Source organism: Azolla caroliniana, unplaced genomic scaffold, assembly GCF_043228905.1.
Source record: "Azolla caroliniana isolate FFs.n. ecotype wild unplaced genomic scaffold, voAzoCaro1.0.p SCAF_18, whole genome shotgun sequence".
In the NCBI taxonomy this organism is placed as follows: Eukaryota; Viridiplantae; Streptophyta; class Polypodiopsida; order Salviniales; family Salviniaceae; genus Azolla; species Azolla caroliniana.
In genome coordinates this window covers 5,751,004-5,767,226 of record NW_028230453.1, presented here as the reverse complement: position 1 = coordinate 5,767,226, position 16,223 = coordinate 5,751,004, and positions in this window count along the sequence as shown.

Sequence of the window (16,223 nt, the reverse complement as noted above, 5' to 3'; positions counted from 1 at the left end):
ATTTGAGCACATTGTTTTCTCGTGTTACCTAATTGTGTATTTCAAAATATTTCTTTTCTTGTGGATTGATGAATGGGAAGTGTCTACCTACCGACATTGACTAACTCTAAAGGATGTTCGACACGTCCCCGATATCAGATTGAATCTGATATCGACTGGAAGATTGGGTGACGAAGGCTATAATGGTAGTTTTCGGAATGGCAAGTGGAAGTTTTGCCAAGGAAATCTTATAGTGGCCCGAGCATAGAAGGAAGGCACATTGTATATGATGCAAGCCCGACTGAGCAAGTCGGAAGTGAATGTGGCAGCTGACTTGGCAGGACAGATATGGCATAAGAGGCTAGGCCACATGAGTGAGAAGGGATTGCATCTGTTAGCCGACCAGAAGCTTCTACCAGAAGTAAAGGGGGTGCACCTAGAGAAGTGTGTCAACTGATTAGTCGGAAAGCAAAACAGAGCAACATTCCACACACGGCCACCAAGAAAAAGAGAAGTTGCACTGGAACTAGTACACACGAATGTGTATTATGTAGATGCTCCATCGCGCACATTGAGGCGGATAGTACTTTGTGACTTTCATCGACGACTATAGTCAGAAGTTGTGGGCTTTCATACTTGTTGAGCGGCAGGCTCAACCGGATCCGGATCGGCTAAATAAGCCTGAGACGGATCGGCATCCGGAAGGATGAGCCAGATCGGTGAGCCGATGAGCTCGGGAGCTGGTTAGCCGGATCCAACAGTAACCGGAAGCTTAGTAACATCCTAGGCTACTAGGTAGTTAATGTCTCATAGTTAGTGTCTGACGCTCGTGTGAGCATTGAAGTACACTGTACTTCTGTCAGTCCGTATGGACTTGTATAAAAGTGTTCACTGAACACATACGATGTACAGATTGAGTAATATTTTGAATTGAGTTTCTATGTGCTCTCTCTATCTCTCCCGTGTAATGTGTATATTCTAAGCTCTCCATTAAACCTATGTTTCTGTTTCTGGTTTTCTATTGCTTCCGCACAACGTACTCTTTTACATGGTATCAGAGCGCGAGGGTTGAGAACCTCTGCAGCCGACATAGCTTGAAAGGAAAACCAACCCGGTAAGAACAGAAAGAGAAGTAATGGGCAGATGAATGGCTAGCTCACTCCCGATGGAGAAGCTCGATAGATCCAACTACGCATGTTGGTCATACAAGATGCACCAGTCCCTGCTTGGGCATGGGTAATGGAGCTATGTTGACGGAGCTAACAACACAGCACCTGATGCGGCACACAAGGACTTCCCAGTGTGGGAACAAGCGGCAAGCAGAGTGATGTACTCTTCGCGTCCAGTGTTGGAGACTGGCTGCTAAGCCATAGCCGAGATGCCAAGACACCAAAAGAAGCTTGGGTAAACCTGAAGAAGGTTTTCGCCGCAAGCACAACGGCCAGGAAGCTATAGCTCAGGCAGGAGATCAGCAATGTCCGACAGAAAAATCTATCTGTGGCCGATTACACGGCCTGAATCAAGGAAATTTGTGAGTCACTCGCCTCCGTCAATGTGAACGTCGAGGAGGATGAGATGGTGCAAGTGTGCCTTGGTGGGCTAGCGTCCAGGTTCGGAGCTTTCCGAACTGCGGTATGTACGAGGGAGAATACGCCGTCATTTTTCGACCTACAATCGATGCTCCTTGTAGAGGAGAACCACGCCGGTGCGTCAACAAGTGCACCCACCGACAGCCAGATGTTGTACACAGAGGCGGATCGGCCCTATGGGTGTGGTGGACGAGGCGTGTCGGCTTGCAATGGTAGTGGCCGGCAAGAGCAGGACCGTAGGCATAGAGAACGTGCTGACAGCAATTTCGGACCCTCCACAAGCAGGGGGAGTCAAGGCGGCGCCGGAGGCTGGCAAGCAAAGGCCGACACGGAATGCTGGTATTGTGGGAAAATGGGCTACAAAGAAAGAGAGTGTTGGAAGAAGCGCGCCGTTTCGGACAAATCCGGATCCGGCGCAGAGAGAACCGACAATACTCGTACTACGCAGAAGGATTGAGAGGATCCAAAGAACCTGGTGTCATTCGGTCAGATCGTTGAACAAGGCATGTAGGTGCGGTTTATGCACCTTGGGTGCTTCATCGAGGAAGAGGGCCAGATTATTGCGCAAGGGCGTAGAGATGGGAGGATGTTCATCCTCGACACCAATGACGTCGGCACCGCTTTGTTCGCCAAAGGACAGAAGATTGAATCGGACATCGATCTCTAGCAAAAGCGGATTGGCCACATCAATTACTGGAGACTTCAAGACTTGCAAATGAAACAAGTTGTTTTCGGTTTGCCGAAGTTCAGTGTCCAGAAGGCCCAAATATGTGAAACCTGCCAACTCGGGAAGCAACACTGCCTTCCATTCCCCACTGAACGAAACCGTAGTTGTAACAAGCTCGACCTTATTCATTCGGATGTATGGGGACCGGCACAAAACGTGAGTCTTGGCAGGAGTCGATATTTTGTCTCCTACATCGACGACTATAGCCAACACACATGGATCTATCTCATTGAGCGGAACAGCGAAGTCTTCGAGTGTTTCTGGAACCTGCAAAGCCTGATTGAATGGGAAACAGAGAGGAAGATCAAGTGCCTGCGGTCAGATGGCGGAAAAGAATATTTTTCCGGCCAATTCAATAGTTATTTGCAGCAAAAAGGAATTCGGAGAGAGTTCAGCTGCAGATACACACCGGAGCAAAATGGTGTGACCAAAAGGATGAACCGGTCGATTGTCGACATGGCAAGGGCCATGTTGGAGGAGAAGAGCATGCCCCATTTCTATTGGGCGGAGGTGGTCCGGACGGCCATCTATATCCAAAACTGAATTGGCGACAAGGTGTCCTCACATGAGCTATATTTCGGGCGCAAACCGAATTTGTGACACCTTCGGATATTCGGTAGCATTGCATATGTGCATGTGCTGGATGAGAAGCAGAGGAAGTTGGATGCAAAGTCGGAGAAATGCATCCTGGTTGGTTACTCGAATGAGTAAAAGGGGTATAAGTATTATAACCCCTTGACGAAGCAGGTTCGAGTTAGCCGGGATGTTGAGTTTGATGAGACGGCGTTATGGTATGCCTTACTGGCTCCGACTTCCGACCCCGACCCGACACCGGAGGTGAGCCTGAACCGGTCCAGATAGAAGATGAAGACCTCGGCACTCTAGAAGAGAGTCCGATCTCATTACGGTTAAGTGGACCGAATGAGCGGCTGAGTCAGGATGACCAGTCAGATGAGGAACTGGTGAGTAGTGGTGACTTTGCCGTGCTCTTCCCACGCAAAGAACTGAGGAGACGGTTCACGCACAAAGAGAAGGGGAAAAAATGTTAGGAAACAAGTCCCTCCGGATGGGAAGTGAGGAGAACAACGCCGATGAGCAAACTCGGCTTTGGCCGAAACCGGATGAGGAGTACCCGGCTACCCAAAACCGGATGACGAGTACCCAGCAAGAGCCGGATGGTGAAGATCCGGTGAGAACCGGATGAGGAATACCCGGCAACGGAAGACCCGGTGAGAACCGGATGAGGAGTACCCAGCTACAGAGAACTGGATGACGAGTGCCCGGCCAGCGCCGGATGGTGAAGGCCCGATGAGAAGTGCTCACCGGATGAAGGGACATATTCGTAAATATGTTTTTCCTGAGAAGCCATCAGGGCTATATTTGTAAATAGCCGAAAAGTCATATTAGTATAAATATGACTTAGGGCAAACTTTGTTTAGTGGGATAGTGGTTGTCATTCTTGTTGGCGCTAGAAGAGAGTGTGCTTAATAGTGTACAGAGAGAGAGAGAGAGAGGAAGAGGTCGTTGCCTCTGTTGTAACCGCCGCCTGTGGCGAAGATCGTGAGCACGAGGTCGTTGCCTCCGTGAGCTCACTGTTGTAATCATTGTGATATAGTGATAGTTTGGAGTCTGTGGACTCCCGTGGTTTTTCCCTCTCAGGGTTTTCCACATTAAACATCCTGTGTACTCTTCTCTCTTTTGTGTCGTGCATCCATTCCCCGTTTTTTCTGTGTATGTTTCTAAGCTCGGTTGTGGCCGAGCGTTGCGCATAGGGAGCGTGCAGTTCCTGTCAAGTGGTATCAGAGCAAAACGACACAGAAAATGGATGAATCGTTGGGAGGCATGTTCAAGCTCACCGGCTCCAACTATTCGGTGTGGAAGTCGAAGATGAGGGACATACTCGTGGTTAAAGACCTCTGGCTGCCGGTTCAGTTCGGGGACAAGAGACCGGACAAAATCGACGCCACAATATGGGAGGTAATGCACATGAAGACAATGGCGTACATACGGTGCTTCATCAACATGAGCCTATACAACAACTTCAATGAAGAGAGTAAGGCTCATGAGCTCTGGAAGAAGATCGGCATTATGTTTCAAAACAAAAATGTTGTTAATCAGGTTTCAGTATTTCGGAAGCTAGTAAGACTCCGGTACCAAGATGGCTCCAGCATGGCGGAGCACATGAAGGCCTTCCAGGGGCTGATCCACCAGGCAACATAATTGGAAGTACCTCTTGCCGATGAGGTACTAGCACTACTCCTGCTCGGTTCCCTCCCGGATAGCTGGGAGACGTTGGTTGTCACTTTGGGCAACGCCGGGCCGGAAGGGAAACGGTTATCCCTAGCAAGAGTGAAGTCGAGCTTGCTAGATGAGGAGGCGCGTCGGAAAGATAAGGATACGAGCTCCGACTCCAAAGCGCTCCTTACCGAATCGGAACACGGAAGACATAGAAACCGTAGTCCCCAGAACCGGGAAAAGTCGGGGACACGGTCAAAGTCAAGGGGGAGGCCTACTTGCTTCTATTGCGGCAAGCCAGGACACTTCCAGAAGAACTGTCAACATTTCCGAAAAGACAAGGAAACCGACGATACCAAATCAAAGCGGACACCGGACCGGAACGGTAAAGACCGGAGGGGAACGGACCGGAAGGGAACGACGGCAATCGTGGCAAGTGAAGAAGAGTTTATGCTCATCAATGAGGAGAGTGAGATAAACCTTGCCGGCGATGAGATGACCTGGGTGGTCGACTCCGGAGCGTCGTTCCACCTTACCCCGGACCGGAAATGCTTCTCATCCTACTCAACCGGTGATCACGGCTGTGTCCGGATGGGGAATGAAGGTACATGCCGAATTGTCGGCATAGGAGACGTGTGGTTGACAACACCAACCGGATGCAAGCTACTACTAAAGGATGTCCGACACGTTCCGGAGGTTCATCTGAACCTGATATCAGCTGGTCTGCTAGATGATGAAGGCTACACGGGTAGCATCCGGAACAGTGTTATGAAGTTCAGCAAAGGGAGCCTGATTGTGGCTCGGGCCCGGAAGGTAAACATGTTGTACCTGATGAATGCCCGGTTATGTTCAAAGGAAGTGAACGTGGCATCCGACACTGCCGGTGAGCTGTGGCACAAAAGGTTGTGTCACATGAGTGAGAAGGGGATGAAGAGGGTTGCAAACGACAACCTCATTCCAGTGAAGAACGTGCACTTGGAGAAGTGCACTGATTGTCTGGCCGGTAAGCAAAACCGGACCTCCTTCCGATCGAAGCCACCGATGAGACGTAATGCACCACTGGAGTTGGTGCATACTGATGTGTATCAAGTGGACACGAAGTCACATGCAGGATCGCAGTACTTCGTGACGTTCATAGATGACCATAGCCGGAAGTTGTGGGCCACACCGATGAAGACGAACGATCAGGTGTTATCCGTCTTCAAAGAGCTCCACGCGAGAGTGGAAAGAGAAACCGGCCGGAAGCTGAAGGCGGTTCGAGCAGATAACGGAGGTGAATACCGGGGGCAGTTCGAGAAGTACTGTCGCTCGAAGGGAATCCGGCTAGAATTTACCGTGCCGAAGACGTCGGAACTAAACAGGCTGGCCGAGAGGATGAACCGGACCATAATGGAGAGGGTCCGGAGTATGCTGGCGCATGCAAAACTACCCAAGAAGTTTTGGGTTGAGGCACTGTCGACGGCGACATATGTGATAAACAGATCACCCTCAGTACCCTTGGACAGAGATAAGGAAGTGTCCTACCGGCATCTGAAGGTGTTCGGGTGTCTCGCGTACATGCATGTAGCTAAGGACCGGAGAGGAAAGTTGGATCCAAAGACCCGGCCATGCATATTCCTTGGTTACGGCGACGATGAGTTCGGCTACCGAGTGTGGGACCCGGTCAACAAGAAGGTATTCCGGAGTCGAGATATTATCTTCATGGAGGACAAGACACTCGCCGACTGGGAGTCGTAGAAGAAGATAATTGTAGAAAGTAGCATGCGAAAGCAAGTATGAAGACCGAACAGAAGGGGGGAAACTCAGGTTTAATGGAGAGCTTGAGCTTACACGGTGTACGCAGGAGAGATAGAGAGAGAGAGACACAAGTCGATGTCCGACTCGGCTTTTTGCCCCTTCGCGAACATTGAGGTGCCGCCGTCAGTGGAGTCGAGGATGAACATCCTCCCGTCTCTGCTCCCTTGCGCAATCACACGGCCTTCTTCCTCAATGAAGCACCCGAGGTGTGTAAACCGGACCTCCATCCCTTGGTCGACGATCTGTCCGACCAAGACCAAGTTCTTCGTGATTGTCGGGACGTGCAGCACGTTCATGAGTTTCCCTTTCTGCCCGACATGGCTAAGGGGAACTTCTCCGACATTCACGATCGGATGCGGAGTGTCGTCTCCTGTTGCGACTACTCCAGGTTGTATCAGTTTTTCAAGGTACGAGAACCACTCCTTATGGCTCATCATGTGGTTTGACGCGCCGGAGTCTACGTACCACACCTCGTCCGATCTCGGGGTGCTTTGTTTCATTGAGTTTTCTTCGTGTCTCGTCACGAAGACAGACCCTTCTCCGGCTCTCCCGGAGTCTTCGGCGTAGTGCGATCGCTGCCAATTTCCCTTGCCGGTATGTCTGGAGCCGTTTCCGGAACCGGTTCTCTCCGAATCGGCGCGCTTATTCCAGCACTCGCTTTCCCTGTGACCTTTCTTGCCACAGTACCAGCACTCCGCGATTGCCTTTCCTTGCCGGTTCTCATCGCTTCGACTCCCCCTGTTTCCGGAGGGTCCGGAGTTGCTGTCGACATCACTTCGGTGCCTTCTTCCTTGATCTCGTCGGCCGCCTCCATTGCGCGCCGACTCGCCTCGTCCTCCACGTCCACGGGGCCTATCTCCCTCCGTGTACAGCATTCTGATGTCGGTGTGCGTGCTCGTCGACACACCCGCGTGGTTCTCCTCTACCATGAGCATCAACTGTAAGTCGAAAAAGGACTGCGTATTCTCCCAGGTACACACAGTCGTTCGGAACGCTCCGAACTTCGACGCCAAACCTCTGAGACAGATCTGGACCATCTCGCTCTCCTCGATGTTCACCTCTATGGAGGCGAGGGAGTCGCAGATATCCTTGATCTTCTAGTTATAGTCCGCCACCGACAAGTCGCGTTGTCGTAGGTTGCTCAACTCCTGTTGGAGCTGAAGCTTCCTGGCTATGGTGCTCACGGCGAAAATCTTCTTCAAATTTTCCCACGCACCGTTCGGCGTCTTTGCATCCTGAACATAGCTCAATAGTTGTTCGCCCACACACGACGCAAAGCAGTATAATACCCTGCTCGCTAATTGCTCCCACGACGGGAAGTCTTTGTGTGTCGATTCGGGTGCTGCGTCATTAGCTCCTTCGACATAACTCCAGTAGCCGTGTCCAAGCAGGTACTGGTGCATCTTGTAGGACCAAGACGCGTAGTTGGTTTTGTCGAGCTTCTCTGTTGGAAGCGAGCTCACCATGCCTCTATCCATCGTTCTTCTTCGTCAAGTTGTGTCGGCTGCAGAGAGGTTCTCAACCCTCGCGCTCTGATACCATGTAGAAAGTAGCGTGCGGAAGCAAGTATGAAGACCGAACAAAAGGGGGGAAACTCAAGTTTAACGGAGAGCTTGAGCTTACACGGTGTACGCAGGAGAGACAGAGAGAGAGACACACAAAAAACTATATTCAACAATAATACTCAATCTGTACATAAGACGTGCTTCAGTGAACACTTTTATACAAGTCCTAGAAGGACTGACCGAAGTACTGACAGTACTTCAATGCTCATTAAGAGCTCCTACACTAACTCCCAAATATATTCCTCACGGAATATCTTTCCTAACGGCCTCCAGGTTTACACACTCGACCTAACCGATCGGTCCCAACCGATCCGGTCCTCGGCTTCTTCAGCTGATCCAGCCGATGTTGAGCTTGTCTCTCAACAATAATGAACTCTGAATCGACCGGTAAGGATCGATTCTATGATGAGCAGACCCAACCAGCAAGAGACCGGTTAGCACTCGAGGAACCGGCCGGTTACGGTGAGGATACCGAACCGGCAGAAGAAGAAGTAGAGGAAGCTGAAACCGGAACTGGCCAAGACCCCGAATCGGATTCGGATGAAGAGCAAATGGAGGAGCCGGTTACCGAAGCCCAGAGACAGAGATATCCTCTCAGAGAGAGAAGGGCCCCCGGGAGATTTCCGGATGCAAAGCATGTGCTGCTAACCGATGAGGGGGAGCCAGAAAGCTTCGAAGAAGTGAAGGATGACACCCACAGCCGAAGATGGTTAAGTGCCATGCAGGATGGAATGGATTCCCTGCATGAGATCCATACGTACGAATTGGTGGAGTTGCCGAAAGGAAAGGGGGCACTCCGGAACAAGTGGGTGCACAAGTTGAAACTGGGAGATGTTGGCAACCCCCTGAGATACAAAGCCAGGATCGTGGTAAAAGGGTTCCAACAGAAGAAGGGCATGGACTTCGACGAGATATTTGCCCCGGTAGTAAAGATGACCTCCATCCGGACAGTGCTTAGTATAGCGGCAAGCATGGACCTCGAGGTAGAGCAGCTGGACGTGAAGACGGCATTCCTTCACGGTGACCTCAAAGAGGAGATCTACATGCAGCAACCGGAAAGATTCGTGGAGAAGGGGAAGGAGCACCTGGTATGCCGGTTGAAGAAGAGCCTGTACGGACTGAAGCAGGCTCCCCGACAATGGTACTGGAAGTTCGACTCCTTCATGACCGATCTAGGGTACCACAAGACGCAGGTCGATCACTGCGTGTTTGTGAAGAAGTTCGAAGGAGGCGATTTCCTAATACTCCTTCTGTACGTGGACGACATGTTGATCGTCGGACGGGACCAAGCTAAAATATGGATGCTGAAGAAGGCTCTGAACCGAAACTTCGCGATGAAAGACTTGGGTCCGGCAAGACAGATGTTGGGGATGCATATCATCCAGAACCGGCCAGCGAAGCAACTGTGGCTGTCACAGGAGAAATACCTGACAAAGGTGCTTCATCGGTTCAACATGTCAGATGCGAAACCGGTCGGATCGACACTTCCGGCTAACTACAGATTATCCGGTAAGCAAAGCCCAAAGACAAAAGCAGAGAAGGCAGATATGATGAAGGTTCCATATGCCTCTGCCGTCGGGAGCTTAATGTATGCAATGGTGTGTACCAGACCGGATATAGGATACACAGTCGGAGTGGTGAGCCGGTTTATGAGCAATCCCGGCAAGGAGCATTGGAACGCGGCCAAATGGATACTCCGGTACTTGAAGGGCACTTCAAATATGTGTCTCCGATTCGGCTCCGGAAAACCTCAACTTGACGGTTTTATCGATTCGGACATGTCGGCTGATGTGGATACCAGCCGTTCTACATCCGGGTATGTAATGACATATGCAGGAGGAGTTGTTTCGTGGCAGTCGAGGCTACAGAAGAAAGTTGCATTGTCAACCACGGAGGCGGAGTACATGGCGGCTGTGGAAGCCGGCAAGGAAATATTATGGATGAAGGACTTCATCGGAGAGCTCGGTATCTGGCAAGATGAATACCAGCTCTATTGCAACAGTCAAAGTGCCATCCACCTTGCTAAGAATGCGGCCTACCATTCCCGGACAAAGCATATCTAGCAAAGGTATCACTGGATCCGGGAAAGAGTAGATGAGCATGAGTTCGCGCTGACGAAGATCCACATGGACGAGAACGGGTCAAATATGTTGACCAAAGTGTTGATACCCGACAAGCTGGAAGCATGCCGGAAGCGAATCGAACTAGTAAGACACCCCATGCTAGAGTGAAGGGGGAGTTTGTTAGGAAACAGGTCCCTCCGAATGGGAAGTGAGCAGAACAGCATCGATGAGCAAACTCGACCAAGGCTAATAGGCCTCGGCCGAAACCGGATGAGGAGTTCCCGGCTACCCAGAATCGGATGACGAGTACCCAGCAAGAGCCGAATGGTGAAGACCCGGTGAGAACCGGATGAGGAGTACCCAGCTACGGAGAACTAGATGACGAGTGCCCGGCCAGCGCCGGATGGTGAAGGCCCTGTGAGAAGTGCTCACCAGATGAAGGGACATATTCGTAAATATGTTTTTCCTTAGAAGCCATTGGGGCTATATTTGTAAATAGCCGAAAAGTCATATTAGTATAAATATGACTTAGGGCAAACTTTGTTTAGTGGGATAGTGGTTGTCATTCTTGTTGACGCTAGAAGAGAGTGCGCTTAACAGTGTACAGAGAGAGAGAGAGAGAGAGGAAGAGGTTGTTGCCTCTGTTGTAACCACTGCCTGTGGCGAAGATCGTGAGCACGAGGTCGTTGCCTCCGTGAGCTCACTATTGTAATCTTTGTGATATAGTGATAGTTTGGAGTCTGTGGACTCCCGTGGTTTTTCCCTCTCAGGGTTTTCCATGTTAAACATCTTGTGTACTCTTCTCTCTTTTGTGTCGTGCATCCATTCCCCGTTTTTTCTGTGTATGTTTCTAAGCTCGGTTGTGGCCGAGCGTTGCGCATAGGGAGCGTGTAGTTCCTGTCAAAAAAAGATGTCGGAATACGAAACCAGCAACGTTGAGTCAGATCGGAGCGAATCCGACTCCGGAAAAGATGAAGGTGGATCTTCAAGAATGAAATTGGAACCGGCCAAGAAGGGTCTCACATCGGATAACGATAAGTTATGCCAGTCTTCCCGCCAGAAGAACCTCGTGAAGCGGTACGGGTACAATGACTACATGGCGCATCACTATACGTACATGACCAAGGTGGCGGAAGTGTGTGAGCCAGAGAGCTACGCAGAAGCGGCAAATGACGCAAATTGGCATGCCGCTATGGAGGAAGAAATGCGGGCACCTTATGCGGGCACTTGATGCTAACGACACATGGAACCTAGTTGACCCTCCCCGATACTATAAACCGATCAGATGTAAGTGGGTGTACAAGGTAAAGTACAATGCCGACGGTTCAGTTAACCGGTACAAGGCCCGGTTAGTGGCGAAGGGATACGCGCAGACCCACGGAATCGACTACGATGAGACCTTCGCTCTAGTAGCGAAGATGACGACGGTTCGTGTGGTGTTGGCGATTGCTGCAGCAAGGGGGTGTCATCTTCACCAGATGGATGTGAAGAATGCATTTCTTCAATGGGATCTTGAAGAAGAGGTCTTTATTATCCAACCCCCCGGTTTCCAGTTGGAGATGAACAAGTCGGCGGTATGCCGGTTGAAGAAGTCACTTTATGGCCTGAAGCAAGCCCCCCGAGCTCGGAATGCCAAGATTGCGCACTGGTTGTGTAAGATGGGGTTTGTGACCTCGAAGTCTGACTCTTCGTTGTTCATCCGGCAAGGTCTGGACAGTCCGGTTTGCATCTTATTGTATGTTGATGATCTAGTCATCACCGGATCCGGACTCGATGAAATCAGTCGAGTCAAGTCCCAGCTATCAGACACATTTGACATGAAGGACCTGGGGGACCTTCACTATTTCCTTGGGATCAAGGTGATCCGAACCCCTGACGGCATATTGCTCTCACAAAGACACTATGTGTTGAATATGTTGTACAAGTTCGGCATGACGGAATGCCGACCGATATCCACACCCCTGGATTGGAACCAAAAGCTTCATCCCGATTCCGGACTGGCCTGCGATGAGAATCGGTTCATACAAATCGTCGAAAGCCTTATATATTTGACAATCACCTGACTCAACATCAGTTATCTGGTCGGCGTGATCAGCCAATATATGCATCAGCCGACCGTGGAGCACCTTCTATGCGCGCATCGAATTTTGCGATATGTGAGCGGCACGAAGGAATGAGGACTATTATACCAGCATGGTATAACCGAAGAGCTAGTCGGCTACACTGATGCCGATTGGGCCGGCGATGCATCGGATCGCCGATCCACCTCCGGCTATATGTTTTCCCTTGGTAGCGCGACTGTTGCGTGGAGCAGCAAAAAACAGCCAACAGTGGCCCTCTCGAGCACTGAGGCTGAATACCAGGGCGCTACCGTTGCCACCTATGAAGCCATTTGGCTTCGGCGACTGCTGAAAGACATGCAGATCAAGGTGCCGACCCCGATCCTGATCTACTGTGACAACATAAGCAGCATGCAGCTCGCCAAGAGCCCCGTATTCCATGCTCACACAAAGCACATAGAAGTGCACTACCACTTCATGCATGAGTATGTCTTGAGCGGTGAAGTCGAACTTCAGTATGTTCATACGGATTGGCAAGTTGCCGACATCTTCACCAAACCGCTCGGATTGGACATGTTGCAGCACTTCACCGAAATGCTTGGTGTTCAGCATCTCGACGTGCCACACTTGAGGGGGAGAATGGGCAAAGACACTGGTACGGGCAAATGCAAAGAAACTGTCGATTGCGCCGGTGAGGGTAGAAGGGACAACAGGAGAGACAAGAAGAAGAACGGAGCCGAGTCGACAAAGGAAGTTGACACATCCGAACAAGTCGGAACAAGCAGCAGCGATGACAGAGTCAAGAAGGATAGAGCCGACCGGAAGAAGAAGGCCAAGACTCGGACATGGTCCGATACGGTGAAGGGCCTAGAACCGGAAGACGAATTCGGAGCAACCGGTTTCTCTAAAAACGAGAACCACTCTTCATGGCTCGTTATATGGTTAGATGTTCCGGAATCAATGTACCACACTTCCTCCGATCCGAAAGTGGTCTTCTTCATTAAGTTCGCCTTGTGCTTCATCACGAAGGTTGGTCCTTTTCCGGTCTTCTGATGTTGTGAAGATTTTCGGCAACGGTGTGAAAATTGTGAGGAATGTACAAAATCGAGTATGGTTCTTCACACACAACATAAAACAATAATGTAAAGAATAGCGTGCGGAAGCAAGTAGAAAACCGAACACAGAAAATACGCAGGTTTAATGGAGACCTTGAATATACACAGTATGTGGGAGAGACAGAGACAGAGAGACAGAGAGAAAGAGAAGACACACAGAAATTCAATTCAAAATAATACTCAATCTGTACATAGGATGTGCTTAGTGAGCACTTTTATACAAGTCCATATGGACTGGCAGTAGTACTGACACATACTTCAATGCTCATAAATGAGCTCTACACTAACTCCCAAAATATATTCCTACATGGAATATCTTTCCAACTGCCTCGCGGTTTACGCACCGCTACACCTTCTCGTTGCCCACTGGTTTACACACCGGTCCGGCCTAACCGATCAATGCCAACTGATCCGGTTCTCGGCTTGCACAGCCGATCCATCCAATGTTGAGCTTGTATCTCAAGACTCCCCCTCAAGCTCAACTTGAGGTTCCATCTGCTCTTCCAGATCTATGCTCCGGTTCCTTCTGGCATCACGCCTTGCTCGTGCTCCTCGACATGTTCGATTCTGCGCGCTTCGACCCTTCCGGTTGGCTTGTCTGCTCACACGGCCCTTCTCAACTTCCTTGATGTCGCGGTGTTGGCACCTCTTCTGTTGCCTTCTCTTCCGCTTGGCCCTTGGTTGATTCAGCGTATCCGAATCAAACATCTGAACCGACTCGGCTTCCTCCGATCGGTTTTCTCTCTCATCCGAGTTGGCTGTCTCCAACTCGTCTTCGGTCTTCCCACCTTCATGGCTTCGTCTCCCCCACGCTTGGTTGGCTTTGGCTCTTTCTTACGATTGCTCCCCTTATGTTCGCTTTCGGAATCTTCCATGGATCCACCCTCGGCTTCTTCAGCGAATCCGAAATCAAATTCGTCATCTGACTCGGTGTCGCGGTCTTCCGAAACTTCTCTCCCCCTTCCGTGGACATTCGGGACGTCTCTCCCCCTCAAGTTCAGCACGTCGAGGTGACGCAACCCAAGCGCACCCGAGAATTGCCACAACTTGTCCAGACCAAGAGGCTTGGTGAAGATGTCGGCGGTCTGTTGATCCGTCGGAACATACTGAAGTTCGACTTCACCGGAGAGGACATGCTCACGGACGAAATGGTAGTGCGCCTCAATGTGCTTAGTCCAGGCGTGGAAGACGGGGTTCTTTGCTAGCTGGATGCTACTAAGGTTGTTGCAGTAAATTTTCGTTGGATCGGATACCTCCACCTGCAGATCCTTAAGTAGTCGCTTCAACCATATGGCTTTGCATGTCGCGACAGCCGCTCCTCTATACTCGGCTTCGGTGCTCGACAGCGCAACTGTCGGCTACTTCTTGCTACTCCACATGATTGCGGCACTCCCAAGAGAGAACGTGAAACCGAACGTGGATTGGCGATCGGCGACGTTGCCCGCCCAGTTGGCATCGGTGTAACCGACCAACTGCGGGGATGTACTGGTCCGATATAGTAGCCCCCGGTCCTTAGTGCCGCTTACGTACCACAATATGCGTTGCACACACTGAAAATGGTCTTCGGTGGGTCGCACCATGAACTAACTGATCACCCCGACCGGCTAACTGAGGTCGGGTCGGGTAATTGTCAAGTATATGAGGCTTCCGACTATCTATCGAAACCTCGTCGGGTCGCATACCTTTCCGGAATCGGGGCGAAGCATGACGGTTCTATCCAGAGGAGTCGAGACGGACTTACAATCTGCCATCCCGAATTTGAAGAGCATACTCAGCACATAATGTCGTTGGCTGATTAGTATGCCCTCGGGGGTGCGGATCACTTCAATCCCGAGGAAGTAATGAAGGTCACCCAGATCCTTCATGTCGAATGATGCCGCAAGCTGGAGCTTTACGCGGTCAATTTCACCTAGGTCAACGTCGGTGATGACCAAGTCATCAACATAAGGTAAAATACTAACTGGCCCGAGTCAACCTTTCCGGATGAACAGTGAGGAGTCCGATTTTGACATTGCAAATCCCATCCAACGCAATCACTAAGTGATCTTCGCGTTCTAGGCACGCAGGGCTTGCTTTAGTCCGTAAAGGGACTTCTTCAACCGGCACACCGCCGAAGTGTTCGTTCCAGAGTGAAATCCAAGGAGTTGTACCATCTACACCTATTCCTCAAGCTCACCTTGTAGGAATGCATTCTTTACATCCATTTGATGTAAGTGCCACCCCTTTGCCGCAGCTACCACGAGCAAAACACGGACGGTCGTCATCTTCGCAACCAGTGCAAACGTCTCATTGTAGTCGATGTCGTGTTGTTGCGCATAACCTTTTGCTACTAACCAGGCCTTGTACCGGTTGACTGAGCCGTCAGTGTTGTACTTGACCTTGTACACCCACCTACATCCGATTGGCTTCACACCTTTCGGTGCATCAACTAGGTCCCAGTTTTTGTTTTCAGCCAATGCGTGCATCTCTTCCTCCATCGCGGCATGCCAATTCGCGGCTTTTGTTGCTTCTCCGTAGCTCTCCGGCTCATGCACTTCCACTACACGCGTCATGTATGCATAGTGATGTGCCATGTACTCGTTGTATCCGAACCGTACAATAGGGTTCTTCTGGCGAGTAGATCGGCGTAATTGTTCATTAGCCGATGTTGAGGCTTTCTTAGCCGATGCGAACTTCGCTCTCGAAGACCCGTCATCACTTCCCTCGGAGTCGGTCTCGCGTCAATCCGACTCGTTCCTATCCATGCCGTAATCCGACACCTTCTTCTTCCCTTTTTCCTTGCGCGTAAGCTGCCTCCTTGGCTTCCTGCACAGGGAATACACGGCCGAGTCTCCACTATTCGTCGGCTCTTCATCAGACTGGTCAAACCGACTCAGTCGTCCATTCGGTCCACTTAACTGAAACGAAATCGAACTCTCTACGCGGGTCTTGATTTCAGGCTCATACGAAGACATCTTGTCCTCGCTGACCTCATCGTCAAAACTCGTATTGGAGGTGAGGTCCGGAGTAAGAGGCAAGTACTAGGACGCAGACTAGTCAAACACAACGTCGCGGTTCACGCGCGCTTGTTTGGTGCGAGGGTTATAACACTTA